At 37.9% G+C, this 14,630-nt stretch overlaps 1 pseudogene; it reads right to left on the minus strand.

The window, feature by feature from the left end:
- Positions 1-7,470: 7,470 nt before the first annotated feature.
- LOC149265111 (protein LEAD-SENSITIVE 1-like) overlaps positions 7,471-14,630 on the minus strand; it is a 69,946-nt pseudogene continuing 62,786 nt past the window's right edge.

The following is a 14,630-nucleotide window of genomic DNA, read 5'->3' on the forward strand; positions in this document are numbered from 1 at the left end:
TTCATTTCAGTCATTTGTTCCTCTTCTGAAGTCATGCATTAGGGAGCATCTGTTATAACCCATTTCTCACACTTCATGTCATGTATAGAAACCCTAGTCCTACCTTTTGACGTGGCATCCTAAGTGCATCCTTATCCCTTCCTGACTTTTCACTTTTAGTATTCCATCACTCCCACAGGTTTTTCATCTTGACACCCATTGCTCCCTTTTAATGTAATAACCTAACACCTGGGTACCCTACTTGCCTTTGGCATGGGAGTGATGAAGGTGATTTTTCTAGAAGAGGTCAATCCTGAGGAGATTAGTTCCACACACTTGTTCATGAGTTGGTTGAGGGTAAATTATTTTGAACATTTCCTAACTTCTCATGGCCCTAGGTGTCAAGATACATTCTCTTGAGTTCAAGAAAAAACTTATATACAAAGACCCTCTCAAGAGGGAGAGGTAAATAGAGATATTTGCTCATATATGCTAGTGAGTTTCTACCAAAAATTCCTTTGCATGTGAGTTGAGCCTAGTCTTATAGTGATTGAAGGGAAGTGTCATGCGAAGGATAGAGGAGGAGTGCATCTATATGCCAAGGTATAATGTATTTCTTCCATTCTAATTAATAAAAGCATTTATGAATTCTCCCCATATGTTTTATGTCTTTTTAGATGTATCTAGATTTGATTATTTTTTATACATGTTGACTTGCCTTCTGTGGAGGAAAGAAATTTGATTTGTTTGGTTGCACTTGTGTGTATGGGATTGGAAATTAGAGCTAGGAGTGGGATCTTTGAGTTGAAGAAGGATATCTAATATTGTCTGCAATATCTACAAACTTCACCAACCTACAAGGGATTAGATTTGCATCTTCTATCTCATCTGATAATATGAATAAATGAATAGTATGTACTTGCTTTGAATCTTGAGAGTTCATGTACACTTTTCCATACACTATCTACTAGATCCGAGGGAAATATCCATGGAGCAATAGTTCCTTACCTTCTAAAGTAACACCCAAGCAGTTTATCATTTTGACAAAATGTGCATTTTAAACTTCCAATTTATTTAATTCAATCCATATAACTTATTTGTTTCTTTTAAATAAAAAACCATTAAATTTGACATGGCTAAAAATGTTGAAAAATGCAGCAAGAAATTCTCAATTTTATTTTTGCCTTGATTAAATTGAGAAAATTTGAATTTCCACATCAATAGATAACTTGGATGATGTTAACTTCACTGACATGGCTTTTTTCACCCATTTTACTTAGTAAATTCAAGTTGGATAAGTTAGAGTTCAATTTAGCATATGTGATTGCTAATTTGTAGCAGTCAAGGTGAGTTATGTAAGGTTGTTTTCAGTTAAACTAGTTCCAACTGTTGGAAGAACTAGTAGAGGGTCAAGTTGTGCAGTGGGACTTTAGTCAAACTCAGTGATCATCCAGTTAACTGATCAATCAACCCAAAATAAAAAAATTCATGTAGAGAATTCGAGTTATCCAGTCGAGATGGAGATTCCAAGGCAGTGTAACATCATTTGTAGACTTGTTTTGAGTGTACAGGTGTTGCATGCGGTCAGAGGAAGGACCTAGAGGAAATGAACAATTCAATTGAGCGAATTTCCTTAAAAATAGGGTATAATTCCTCCAGGAACAACACAAGGAAATAGGAGCTCAAGCCAAGGCATAAATTGATTAAGTCAGGGTCAGAGGCCTTCAATGAGTAGAGAGATAGGTTGTGCACTTGTAGGGTGAGCTCAGTTGAGAGAAGCAATTGTATTACATCTCTATTCTTCTTATTAATGCAAGAGGCATTGGGGTTTTTTATCAGATTGCTTTCCACAGATAAAAATAATTGTTACATGTCTGTGACTTCTTATTGCATGTCTGAAATTTTTGTTCTAAATTATGAAATAATGTCTGCAGAATAGTAGAGTAGGTTTGTGTCTTGTGATTTTGGTTAAAAATTCATGAGTCATTGTAAATATACAACATAATTTCTACATGGTATTAGAGCCAGATTCACAGCAGAGCGGAATTCAAAGTTGTTTCTCAAGGGCTTGAATTTCGATATCAATGTTGCAGGTTTTCTTCAAAACTGAGAAGATGGCTTTCAATGGACTAAGGCTAGAGTATGCCCTGGAAGGCACCTCCAATTTTATGATGGAAGGACTGCATGGAGGCAATATTGGATGACAAGGGGTTGCTAGAATACATCAAGTTAGTTGTTGCACAACCACTTGAATTTGATGCCCAAAACCGTTCTCAGTGGAAGAAATATGTGGCCAAAGTGAGGAGAATCATATTGGAGGGATTAGAAGATCATATTGTCTCAAATGTCCACGGAAAGGAAACTTCGTTTGGCAACATGGAAAGTACTGTCAGATTTTTTCAATAATAATAGTGACCATAGGAAGTTGGGCTCAATGATAAACTTTGAAGTATTAAGCTGCAAAAAAATGACACAATTCCACAGTATCTGAGTAGGTTCACATAGTGTCAGGATGAACCTGGCAACGTCGGTGTTAATGTCCTGGAAGAAGACTTGGTAAGACTAGCCCTTTTGGGCCTTCGTAAGAGCTGGCACAATTATCCAGATTAAGTGAATGGGAGGGAGAAACTACTAAATTGGGAGCGTTTATGGTCTAATTTGTCACAGGAGGAAATAAGGTGGAATACCAGAGATGTGACTTCATCTAAGGGGGAGGATGAACAAAAATTTACATTGGATGGAAAGTAAAAGAAGCGAAAGGGGAAGAAATCCCAATCCAAACCAGAATCTAGTCAAGGGGGCAAGAAGAAAGATTTATTAAAAAATAAATTCTTCCATTGTCGTGAATTCGTGAAGTATGCCATGAAATGTCCACACAAGAAGGAAAGAAGGGAGACCTTAGGAGGAGTAGCAGGTGAAGCCTTGACTTCACAATTTGAGCTTGAATTTACCCTCATTACATGCATGGAAAACACAATGATGGGGATCATGTGTTACTTGGATTAAGGTGCCTTGTTCCACATGACGGGGAATAGAAACTTTTTCAGTGACCTAGAAGAAAATGACTTGCAGATGCACATCGAGACGAGGGATGATAGAAGGTACATCAAGGCTAAGGTTGGTAAAGTCACCTTTAAGAGGGAGTCGAGCTCCCCTCTCAAGCTCAAGCATGTCATGTTTGTTTGAGGCCTAAAGAAAAATCTCATCTTTGTTGCAGTTTTCGAAGACTGTGGATATGATGTGATCTTCAACAAAGGAAAGGAATTCCTGAGACACATAGCCATGAGACATGTGAAGAAGATCGGGGTTGGGGTGAAAAAATTATACAAGCTAGATGTGGCATTGAGCATGAAGGCAAAGAAGGTGTAGAGCCATGATGTCATTGAACTTTGGCATAGAAGATTTGGACATTTGCATCATGACGCTTTGAAGATCATGCAACAGATAACCATAGGGCTCCCCAAAGGACAACTTGAGCAGCATGATGTATGCAAAGGATGTACTTTGGGGAAATACACAAAATCCACTTTACATGATCAGGACAACAAGGCCCATGCAGTCTTATAAAGGATCAACTATGATGTCTGTGGACCTTTCTCAACAACCTCCACTGCCAGGCACAGGTATTTTGTCATTTTCATTAGTGACTATTCACTGAAGTGTTGGATCTTTTTCATGCGGAAGAATGAGGAGACTTTCTCCAAGTTTGTAGAGTTCAAAGAACTAGTGGAGAAAGAAGAAAGCAGGAAAGTGAAGGCTCTCAGGAGTGATAATGGAGGTAAGTACACGTTGAATGAGTTTAAAAATTTCTATGCAAAAATAAGGCATTCGATGAGAGTTGACAACACCCCACAACCCAAAGCAAAATGGGGTGACTAAGAGAAAGAACCACAACATTGTGGTAGTAACCAAGGCGATGTTGCATGATCGGGGCCTATCTATGCACTTGTTGGTTGAAGCATGCAACACAATGGTCTATTTGCAGAACCGAAGTCCGGATCATATTTTGGGCATGATTACATCAGAGGAGGCTTTCTTGGCGAGGAAGCTTGATGTGTCACACTTCAGGATCTTTGGAGCCTTTGTCTACTGCCATGTCCCCAAAGATCCTGTGAAGAAGCTAGAGTCGAAAACAGAGGTGTGGATATTTGTGTATTACATTGAAACTCCCCGCAACTATCGTGTGTACTTGCCATCCCTCACAATGAAAGTTGTGCGAAGGGATGTGAAATTGGATGAAGAGAGGGCCATGAGGTGCTCTCTTGAGAGGCAGCTTTAGATCCCACAAGCAGAGGAGTTTCCAGCTCCAAAGGAGGAACCTCAAGTTGTTGTGGAGAAACGACAAATTGAGGAGTAGAGAGTGGAGACATCCACTCAAGGAGAACCATTTAGAAAAGGTAGAAAAATGACCTGGGAAGTTGAGAGACTTGTGCAGGATGTGACGAAGAATGTGGGTGCTTCTTCAAATCAGCGTAGGCAGAGAAGGTCACTAGATCGGTACATTGACTACATGGCTCTGATGACGGAGCTTGTAGAGTCTGAGCCATCCTATTTCGAGGAAGCAGTAGAGAAACCTGTATGGGTTGATCCAATAGTGGAGGAGTACGAATCCATTGCAAAGGATAGTGTTTGGGAAGTGGTCCCAAGACTAGTAGACAATTCAGTTGTGGGCTCGTAATGGATCTTCAAGGTAAAGCATGCAGCATACGGAAGCATAAAAAAGTACAAGGCCAAATTTGTGGCCAAGGGGTACCCCCAGGTTGAAGGGATTGACTATGAGGACACCTTTGCTCATGTAGTGAAGTACTCATCCATCAGATCAATTATTTCTTTGGTTGCACAGATGGGGTGGAAGATCTACCAGATGGACGTGAAAACAACATTCCTCAATGGAGTTATTGAAGAGGAGGTGTGTGTTGAGAAACCATAAGGATTTGAGACTTTTTATCAAGAGTCTCATGTGTGTAGACTCAAGTGAGTGTTGTATTCTCTCAAGCAAGCACCCCATGCTTGGTACACTAAGATCGATAACTATCTCACTAGTTTGGGATTCACCAAAAGTGAAGCGGATGAAAACCTCTATCATATTTTGGTAGAAGGTAAATTGTTTATTATTGTTTTACATGTTGATGATTTGATTTTAACTGGTGGTGAACAACTGACCATATGTTTCAAGGAGGAACTTGTAAGAGAGTTTGAGATGAAGGCCATGCGTCTCACGCACTACTTCCTCAGATTGGAATTGTGGCAAGGAGATGGGGAACCATTTGTCTCTTAGGGAAAGTATGCCAACGAGATACTTCAATGGTTCCGCATGGACATATGCAAACCCATGGAGAATCCTCTAGCAACCAACTGGAGGAAAGAGGATGCTACTTCAGGTGTGGAAGTGGATGAAACTATTTACCAAAAGTTGGTGGGTTCACTCATGTACCTTGTGAACACACAACCATATATGTGCTATTCAGTCAACCAGTTGAGCCAAGCCATGATTTACTTGACCAAATTATTTTGGAGGGCATCTAAGCATGTTATACAGTACCTTAGAGGCACTAACCAGTTTGGAATATGGTACAAACGGACATAGGGAGTGAAGTTGCATGGCTTCACAGATGTAGACTAGGCGGAAAGTCCAGCAAACCAAAAGAGTAAATCAGGTGGAATATTCAGTGTTGGGTCTGCAAGATTTTCTTGGTACAACAAGAAGAAAATATTAGTGGCACTCAACTCGGCAGAAGCATAATACATGGCTTCCATTCAAACAACTTATGAGGCTATTTGGATGGGAAGGATAATTTTTGGATTGTTTAGTCAGACCATGGATTCAACTGTGATCTACTGTGATAATCATAGTTCCATAAAACTCTTTGAGAATCCTGTCTTTCAATATCGATCCAAGCATATAGATATCTAGTATCACCATCTACAGGACTGTGTGTAGAGGCAGATAATGTTGTTGCAGTACATTCCGACAGAGGAATAAGATGCTAACATTTTAAAAAAGGCCTTGTCAAGAGGGAAGTTTGAGTTCCATAGGTGCAGGATAAGGGTGGTTGATAATCCCTTTCTTGCTGAGAGGGAGTGCTGAAAAATGCATCAAGAAATTCTCAATTTGATTTTTGCCTTGATTAAATTGAGAAAATTTGAATTTCCACATTAGCAGACAACTTGGATGATGTTAACTTGAGTGACATGGCTTGTGTCACCCAGTTTACTCAGTAAATTCTAGTTGCACAAGTTATAGTTCAATTCAGCGTGTGTGATTGCTAATTTGTTGCAATCAAGGTCAGTTATCTAAGGTTTTTTTTGTTTTTTTCTTTTTTCAGTTAAACTAGTTCCCATTGTTGGAAGAACTAGTGGAGGGTAAAGTTGTGCAATGGGACTTCAGTCAAACTCAGTGATCATCTAGTTAACTGATCAATCAACATAAATTAGCTAGTGCATGTAGAGAATTTGAGTTACCTAGTGGAGATGGAGATTTTAATGTAGTGTAACATCTGTTGTAGACTATTTCCGAGTGTACAGGTGTTGCATGCAGTGAGAGGAAGGACCTAGAGGAATTACACAATTCAATTGAGGGAATTTCCTTAAAAATAAAGGTTAATTCCTCCAATAATATCGGGAGGAAATATGAGCTCAAGCCAAGGCAGAAATTGACTAAGCCTCAGCCAAAGGCCTTCAGTGAGTAGAGAGATAGGTTGTGCACTTGCACAGTGAGCTCAGTTGAGCAAAGAAATTATATTGCATCTATATTATTTTAGTGCAAGAGGCATTGGGGTTTTTTAGCATATTGCTTTCCCGAGATAAAAATACTTCTTGCATGCGTGTGATTTTTTATTGCATGTCCGAATTTTTTTTTGTTCTAAATTGTCAAATAATGTCTTCAAAATAGTAGTATAGGTTTATGTCTTTTGATTTTGGTTAAAACTTCATGAGGAGTTTCAAATATACAACATAATTTCTACAAAAAAATTAATAATGCTACTTTATCTCCAAAATTAATTTTATTACTAATTTATCTACAAAATCAATTTTACTAACACATTACAATTTTCAAAATATTATTACAAACATATTGTTCAACACATTGAGTACATAACTTGTTATTATCTTATCTCACATATCTACACCCATATTAATCATAGCAACTCCCTCTTTCACAAACTACAACTCCTTATTAGCAAATCACTCTAACACAAATAGATCCTCTAAGTAACACTTACTTTTTCATATTAATCAATTGCTTTATTACTCAATATGAAATCTATCACCCTAAAAACTTTTGCGTACCATAACACCTCTTCCACAATGGCTCTCACATTAAGCTCTAATACTAAAACAAAATCTAGAACTACATAACTAATTGTCGATTTCATACCTTGAACTATATATATATATATATATATATAACTTCAGCTTTTAACTGATAATTTTAATAATAACAATAACTAATTTTCAAAAAATATAACTAAATATTCCACTAAAGGCTTCTTAACCCACATGTTCCACACCTTGCACTAATTGGCACTTTCTACTATGTTGCTGTGGGTGCTTCTTTTTCTGCTTTTTTGACCTTTTATTTTACTTATTTCCGAAGATGTAGAGCTTTCAGCCACCCAAGGCTTCTTACTAGTTGAACAATACGCAATTACGTCCTCATCTTCCAATGTTACTTTAGATTTATCAATACAAATCGCAATTGAAAAAACAAGATATATAGTTAAATCTTGCACTGGACGCTTCCTTCCAATTAAAGAATCAAGAAATGCAACCCCGTCTTGCACTGTTACCTTAGTTTTATCAAGGTGACTACCAGTTGAAGAATCGAGATAAACAAATGAATTTTCCATGGGTGCCTTCGCTTTATCAACGCGAATGACAGTTGAAGAATCGGGATAGACAACAGAATCTTTCACCGGTACACGTGAATATCGGTTGGAGAATTAAGATATACAACCAAATTTTCCAATGGTATCTTTGTTTCGTCAACGTGAATACGAGATGAAGAATCAAGATATATAGCCAAATATTCCACTTGTACCTTAGTTTTATCAAAACAAACACCAATACTTGTTTTATATCTATTAAAAGTGAAGTTTCCAACTAGGAATAACGCCAGATCTCGCGAGTTATTAAGCATATCTCAATGGCCATAGGCGAGAAGAGAAGCAAAACAAACACCATCCACAGCTGCTGCTGGCCCATTTCTCCCTAATGCATTTTTGTTAACCGTAAATCCTATATTGAAGTATATTGCAAATTCTTCACAATCGTTAGAAAATATATCATAGTTTCCAACCCATTTTGATGTGGGTACATTGCATGGTGAATGATTGTGTATGGGGATTTGATTGTTGAAGCATGCATGTCTTATGAAATTGAGCGATAAATACAGTTTTATTAACATTATACTTAAATTAACACAGATGAGTTCCCTTAAGAAATCAATCTAAACAAGAACATATCACTCCACTATTTCGATTTCAGAATCCATAGTTGTTATGAGAAACAAAAAAGCTAAAACAATACAGAGAGATGGCCAAATTGTCTCAATGAGAGACTTTTATTAATTCAAGCTCATACACAGAGTATATAATTAGCTTATCACTAGATAACCACAACTTCGAAGATAATGATGCCTACACAATTCCAATTCACTCTTGCATTATAAAATGACACATTCTAGAACATGACATTAAAAATATAGCAATTTAGAATCTTAATTTCTGTAATTATCTTTAACACCCCCCCTAATTAGTAAGTGAATTATTTACTGCACCTAACTTGTCTCTACATAATGTAAACTTATATTTTCCTAGAGGATCAGTAAAGATGTCTAGCACATTATTATTTGTATTACAATATATCAAATGAGTGTCCTTTGACTGAAGTTTTTCTAGTACAAAATGATGATGTGTTCCAATGTGTGTTGATATAACATGATAGATTGGGTTGTTTATGAGTTTCAAAGAGCTGTGATTATCACATTTGATGATTATTGGTCCTTCCTATTTTTCTCCCATGTATTCAATAAACCTTCTTAGTTGAATTCTTCATATGTTGTGTTGCATAAGGCCTTGTACTCAACTGTGTTGTAGCCACTACAACAACACCCAAAATTTTCACCTGTATATCATAATTTCGGCCCCCCTGTACTTTTGAAGGTCTTAATGGTTACCCATGTTGATCCTAATGGTCAAGATCCTTTAATAATAAAGCCACCACCGAAGCTACAATTGTTGTATAAGCACACTATCTAAGCTTTCCCATCTTGCTTCATCGTCAACACTAGGGTTTAGGGCATTTGCATTCATTCATTTTTCTTTAGATCTTGTAGAATTGTTCTTCCATGCCTACTTATTTATGTAGAGAGTACATTGTTTTGGTGTTTATGTGTGCTTTTGTATGTCCCAGGGTATGGACAAGACTACAACTAAATCAAAAGATGCAATTCATAGAAAGAATCATATATCAATATGTCAAGGTTTATAAGATGCAACATAAGCCATCTGTAGTTCAATGCTGGAATACCATAATAGGTGTTGACCATGCTTCATCCACACTTGAGTCCACATGCAATATTGAATTTGGAACCCCCTATACTAGGCTCTATCTACCATCCTTTACCAATGGCCTCTTAGAGTTTCACTCCCTATTTACTTATTTAGGGTTTCCTTAGAACTTAGAAAATTTTACCCTAAAATCTGAAAGATCTAAATTCTTCTCCTAGTCACTGCTCTTAGTCTCTATCAAGTCACAGATCCACAAAAAGTAAAATTAAACCATTGTTTAACTTGTGATTTACTTAGATCCCTTAGACGCATAGTCACAAAATCACGACTGGAAAATAGAGTAACCTCTATGACCTGGTCTCTTTTGTAACCTTGTGACCTCTCTCCTTTTTGTGACTTGCGACCTTCTCTCTCCCCGCAACCTAATTGTCAGACCCCTAGTCACTAAGTCGCAATCATGGGTGCAGAAACCAACAACTCCTACAACCTTTCTATTTATGAAACCTGGCATCTACCTCTTGTTGTGATTTGCGACTGACCATTCCTTAGTCGCATAGTCACAAGATTGCATCTGAGAAGGTCAACGACCTATGTGACCTACTCACCCGTGTGACCTTGCAACTTGTTTTTCTCGATGACCTCGTAATTTGTCTTCTCTTCTGACTTATCCTCTCTATGCAACTTGTGACCCAATTTCACCTTGCGATTCCACTTAAGCCACAATTTCTACCTACGACTTGACCTTCCAAATGAAAGTTGTGACTAGTCACTAGATCTGCGACTTGTGACTAGCCACTGATTTTGTGATTTGCGACCTCCCTATCCTTGTGTTTTCCAATTACGACTTGTTCCTGTGTCTCTCCATATCTCTGCCTCTTCAGCTTCCACAACCCTTTGTATTCCCTAAAACCAAACCTTATATCCATATTTCCCCTTTGTATTCTACACCTAAACTCTATCCTTCTTCATTCTTTGCATATCTCTCTTATGCCCTCACTCTCCTTTGAGATGGCATCTATGCATGTTGATGAGATTCAACATGATCCTATTAATCATCTTTCTGAATTTGTCCCTGATTATCCTCATATTATGCTCCCTCCTTCATTTGTTGACCATGATTATGAAGCAACAATCCTTCCCACGAAGCATGATACAAGAATGAGTTTGTTGTTGGTAAATCAAAATCTTGGATGATTTCGTTTAAAGTGATGCTTCTTCCAATGATTCCTTACAATCTCCTTCATTCACAACCCCAACACAAAGGTTTGTACTATATGATCGCGAGTTGTAGCAAGCGTGTTGATTCATTTCTTTCTCAAGTTGACCTCAATGTCTAGGGTTTAAGTTCTGAACTAAATCTAGATGAAGCTGAGGCCTCTTCACTTGAACCTTTTCATCCATTGTACCCACATTTGTTCCATGAATATGATACATAAACTCTTTCTCCAAAATATTTGAATCTTTCTGGGTTCGATTAAAATCATCTACCTGAGGGTGATATTTTACAATCAAAGGATGTGCATATTGAATCCCTCACTCATGATCTATTCAATCAACAATGTGTACTAGTTGAAGAACAAGACCTCACTTCTCAGAAAATTCAATATTGTCCCTTAATTAATTCATCATCATTCTTAACCTTTGAAGACTCTCATGTACCAGATGCCCAATCTCACCAAATCGGTGGCTTTGACAACTGCTATCGTATAAAAAATGTATTCTTTGACATTTCTGATGATTATTTTGCATGTTCACTTGTTGACCTCAGTAAGCCACTAATATTTGATGATGAACAGTTTGACGGTTAAAGGAATCGTCTAAAAGTTGAGGCACTTTAGTTTCCGTTGATAGTTATGTCAAGTTCTCACGATCCTGGTAAGATCCCTGAACTAGGTCAAATTAGGGATTCGTATTTCCCTGAGGTCTGTTAAAGACCTCATCCACCCCGAGCACATGAAAGGTGTTTATGTTATCCCTTTCTCCTATGGGACCCCCTATGTGGGTGAAACGAGGCACTAAATTAATCAAAGGATTCTTGAGCATGCCACTGACATCAAACATGGGAGAACTCAGTCTTCAACCCTGGTTGAACACACGGAGAATACTAAGCATCATATATATATTGAAGAGGCCCATGTTATTACTAAGATTGCTCATTTTCATCACCGAAAATTTAGGGAGGCCATTGAAATTGACAAGAGGTCAAGCAATCTCAACATAGATGATGGGTTAGAAGATTAGCAGTTGTTGGATCCCTACCCTTTCCCCCTAGTCCTCCTGTGATGACCCCGGAAAATGTAAATATTGGAATTTTAATGTAGTAAGAGATAGAGTTGAAAGACTGTTTTTAAAAAACTCTAATCATATTATTTTATTGTGAATTAAATATATATTGAAAAGAAATATATACTTCTTGAAATGATGGCAACCTCGGAAAGGAAGATTTGAAGAAGAAATCAGTTATGAAAACTGCATGAAACTACCCTCCCTAACTGGAAAGGCCTCCAGGGGAAAAAGGGGGGTAGAGACAAAAATTTTGTGCTGTAGGGACAGACAGAAGGAAAAAAGAAAAAAAGAAAAGCTGGTTAAGTCTGGTAAGGACCAGATAGCCAGGCACAAGGTGCATGTATCTTGTTGAGGGTTGTAGGCCTGTAAGATAGCTCGGGGGGAGATTCCAGTCTTGGCGATGGATCTCATGGTTGGGAGGACAAGAGCAAACATGGATTGCAGGTGAACTTTTGAGGCATATATACAAATCTGGCGAACCAGGTACATAACAGTATTTGAAGGAAATTAGTTCAACAGTGATTGTAGACAATACTGTTAGCTAAAATCACAGTAGTTGGCATTGAAGACCCATTACATTATAAAAATCCCACTTCGTTATTATGTTGCTGTAATATATTTGATTCAGGAAAATATTACTGATTTAATGCTAGATAACTGTTAAAGGGAAAACCTGATATGCTAATGGTAGCTTCAACAAAAAAAATAAAAATAAAACAATGAGTCGGGATCAGAAGTACTGTGTAGGTTATCCGAACAGTTAGTGCATTAATAGAATGATTAAGTTGTCTTTAATTGCTTGAGTTTATCCATTATTAAAAAGAAGGAATGTAAAAGGCCTCGAGCTATTTTAGACTGCCAGCCAGGGTTATCAGAACTGTAATATGAAAACCCGCTGGACAAATCATCTAAACGTACAGTGTGAACATAGTTTAGAGTTTAGAAACTATATGAGTCTGTGGTAGCAAGAAAGTTTGCTTAAAACTGTGAAACAATTACATGTAACCAAATGATACCGAAAGAGGTAAATATTACGAAACAGGTTGCTTAAACTGTGAAACAATTACATGTAACCAAAAGATACTGAAGAAGTAAATATTACGAGAATGATTAACTTAAGAAAAGATTCAAGAGGAATACGAACCAAATCTAGATTCCGTAGTATTCCATTCAAAGGACAACAAAATGCAACCGCAGAAACTACTCTAACCGTGGCCGTGGACACGACAGCGGAAGTATCTACATGTATGTACATACATTCAAACCAAGTAAACACATATACTCAGTAACGATCTTAACATTTCCATTATAAATTAAGCTCGTTAACAGTAAATACCCATATGCTGGTAAGAACAGAGTTCCGTAACAGTTAAAAGGAGCATTTAAACAAAAACGAGCAGCAAGGAAATAACAACTTTCCTACCCTTCTTGAGGACAATAGCAAAATGTTGTAGCTTGAAAACCGAAGATTACATACCATCCACAGGACAAAATTAAACAGCTAACCGATTCAGAATGGCAAGCCAATAATATCGGGCTGAGCATACTGAAACACAAGCGGCATGCTATTAAAACTATCCGAGGAAAAACCAGAATTGAACCGACAATTACAGAGCAAGTTTTTATTAAAACGATGAAACTGGAAGTGCAAATGAAATATATTCATCAAAATATAAATAAAACACCCTTTGAACAGAGGGGTCCAAATTCAGTGGCCAGTTCAACAGTGGCCCTTATCATTTACACATAAACAGTTGCATCTGGATGACTAAACATAGAAAAGCAAGTTTGCCTTCAAATAACTCAATCGTTGTAAAAGATTAAGGCTTATCCCGTGCAAGGGAACCAACTGTTCCTCATAACCCAACAGGGTAAGCCGGGAACACAAAACCTGGGAATACGCGAACACATGCAAATCATGAGGATCCTATTATGGAAATCCTCGCTTGGATTATAGAAAGTAGGAAGCCAGTAAACATAAGAGAAAGAGAAGAAGACAAGCATGTATGAATCATAGCCGACTCAGGCATATCAAGGGAAAACCCCAGACATCGCACCACGACCTTACGACCGATTTGCATACCTGGCACGCGGCGGAGAAGGTCGAAACGCTGAAGACCCGTCAATCCGCAAGCAGAGAGGTTGCATCGCTATAATCCTTACCTTCATACAACAAATAACAAGAGACAAACTATTAACAGATGCATGCAAAAATAGCAGTGAAACTCATGAGAAATGCATGCAGAACTAGTGGCGAAACCCGTAAGAAGGAAATAACATATAGCGAAAACTGTATCTAACTTCTAAAAAAAAAATGATACATTACCTGCACGGTAACTCCGAGAATTAAGCATAAATTTTTTGAGTTGTTGATGAAGCCCTGGAGGAGGCGAGAAATGGAAACGCGTCCAAAGAGCAAAGAGACAAGCGGAATCCGAAGGCCATTCCAGAACCAAATGAGCCGCGAGAGAAACTCCAAAGGTTTATGAAGAGCTCTCAAACCCTTAGACGGATCTTCGCCGTAGGAAAAGAGCGGGAACCCAAGGCGTGAAGGCCGAGGGTACGAAGAACGACGAGTCACATGGCCAAGTAGGTGAGCCAGGTCACCTGTGCTGGGCATTGAACAGCTGCCATGAAATCTTAAATGCCACCAACAACTCATCGCCGTAAAAGTTACCAGTCGTAACAATGCATACATTCCGATTGCCGAATAAATGCACATGTAAACCATGCAAATGAGCTGAACTGTGAACCGATTAACTACATAGTTTGTCAGGAAATAAAATATGTCCAAATTGTATCATTTCTGAACGGCTATACGTAATGATAAACTATGTGCAACAGTAGTTATGT

This window comes from Pinus tabuliformis, chromosome 6 (genome assembly GCF_031772625.1).
Source record: "Pinus tabuliformis cultivar Carrire ecotype Pingquan chromosome 6, CPIR1, whole genome shotgun sequence".
Classification (NCBI taxonomy): Eukaryota; Viridiplantae; Streptophyta; class Pinopsida; order Pinales; family Pinaceae; genus Pinus; species Pinus tabuliformis.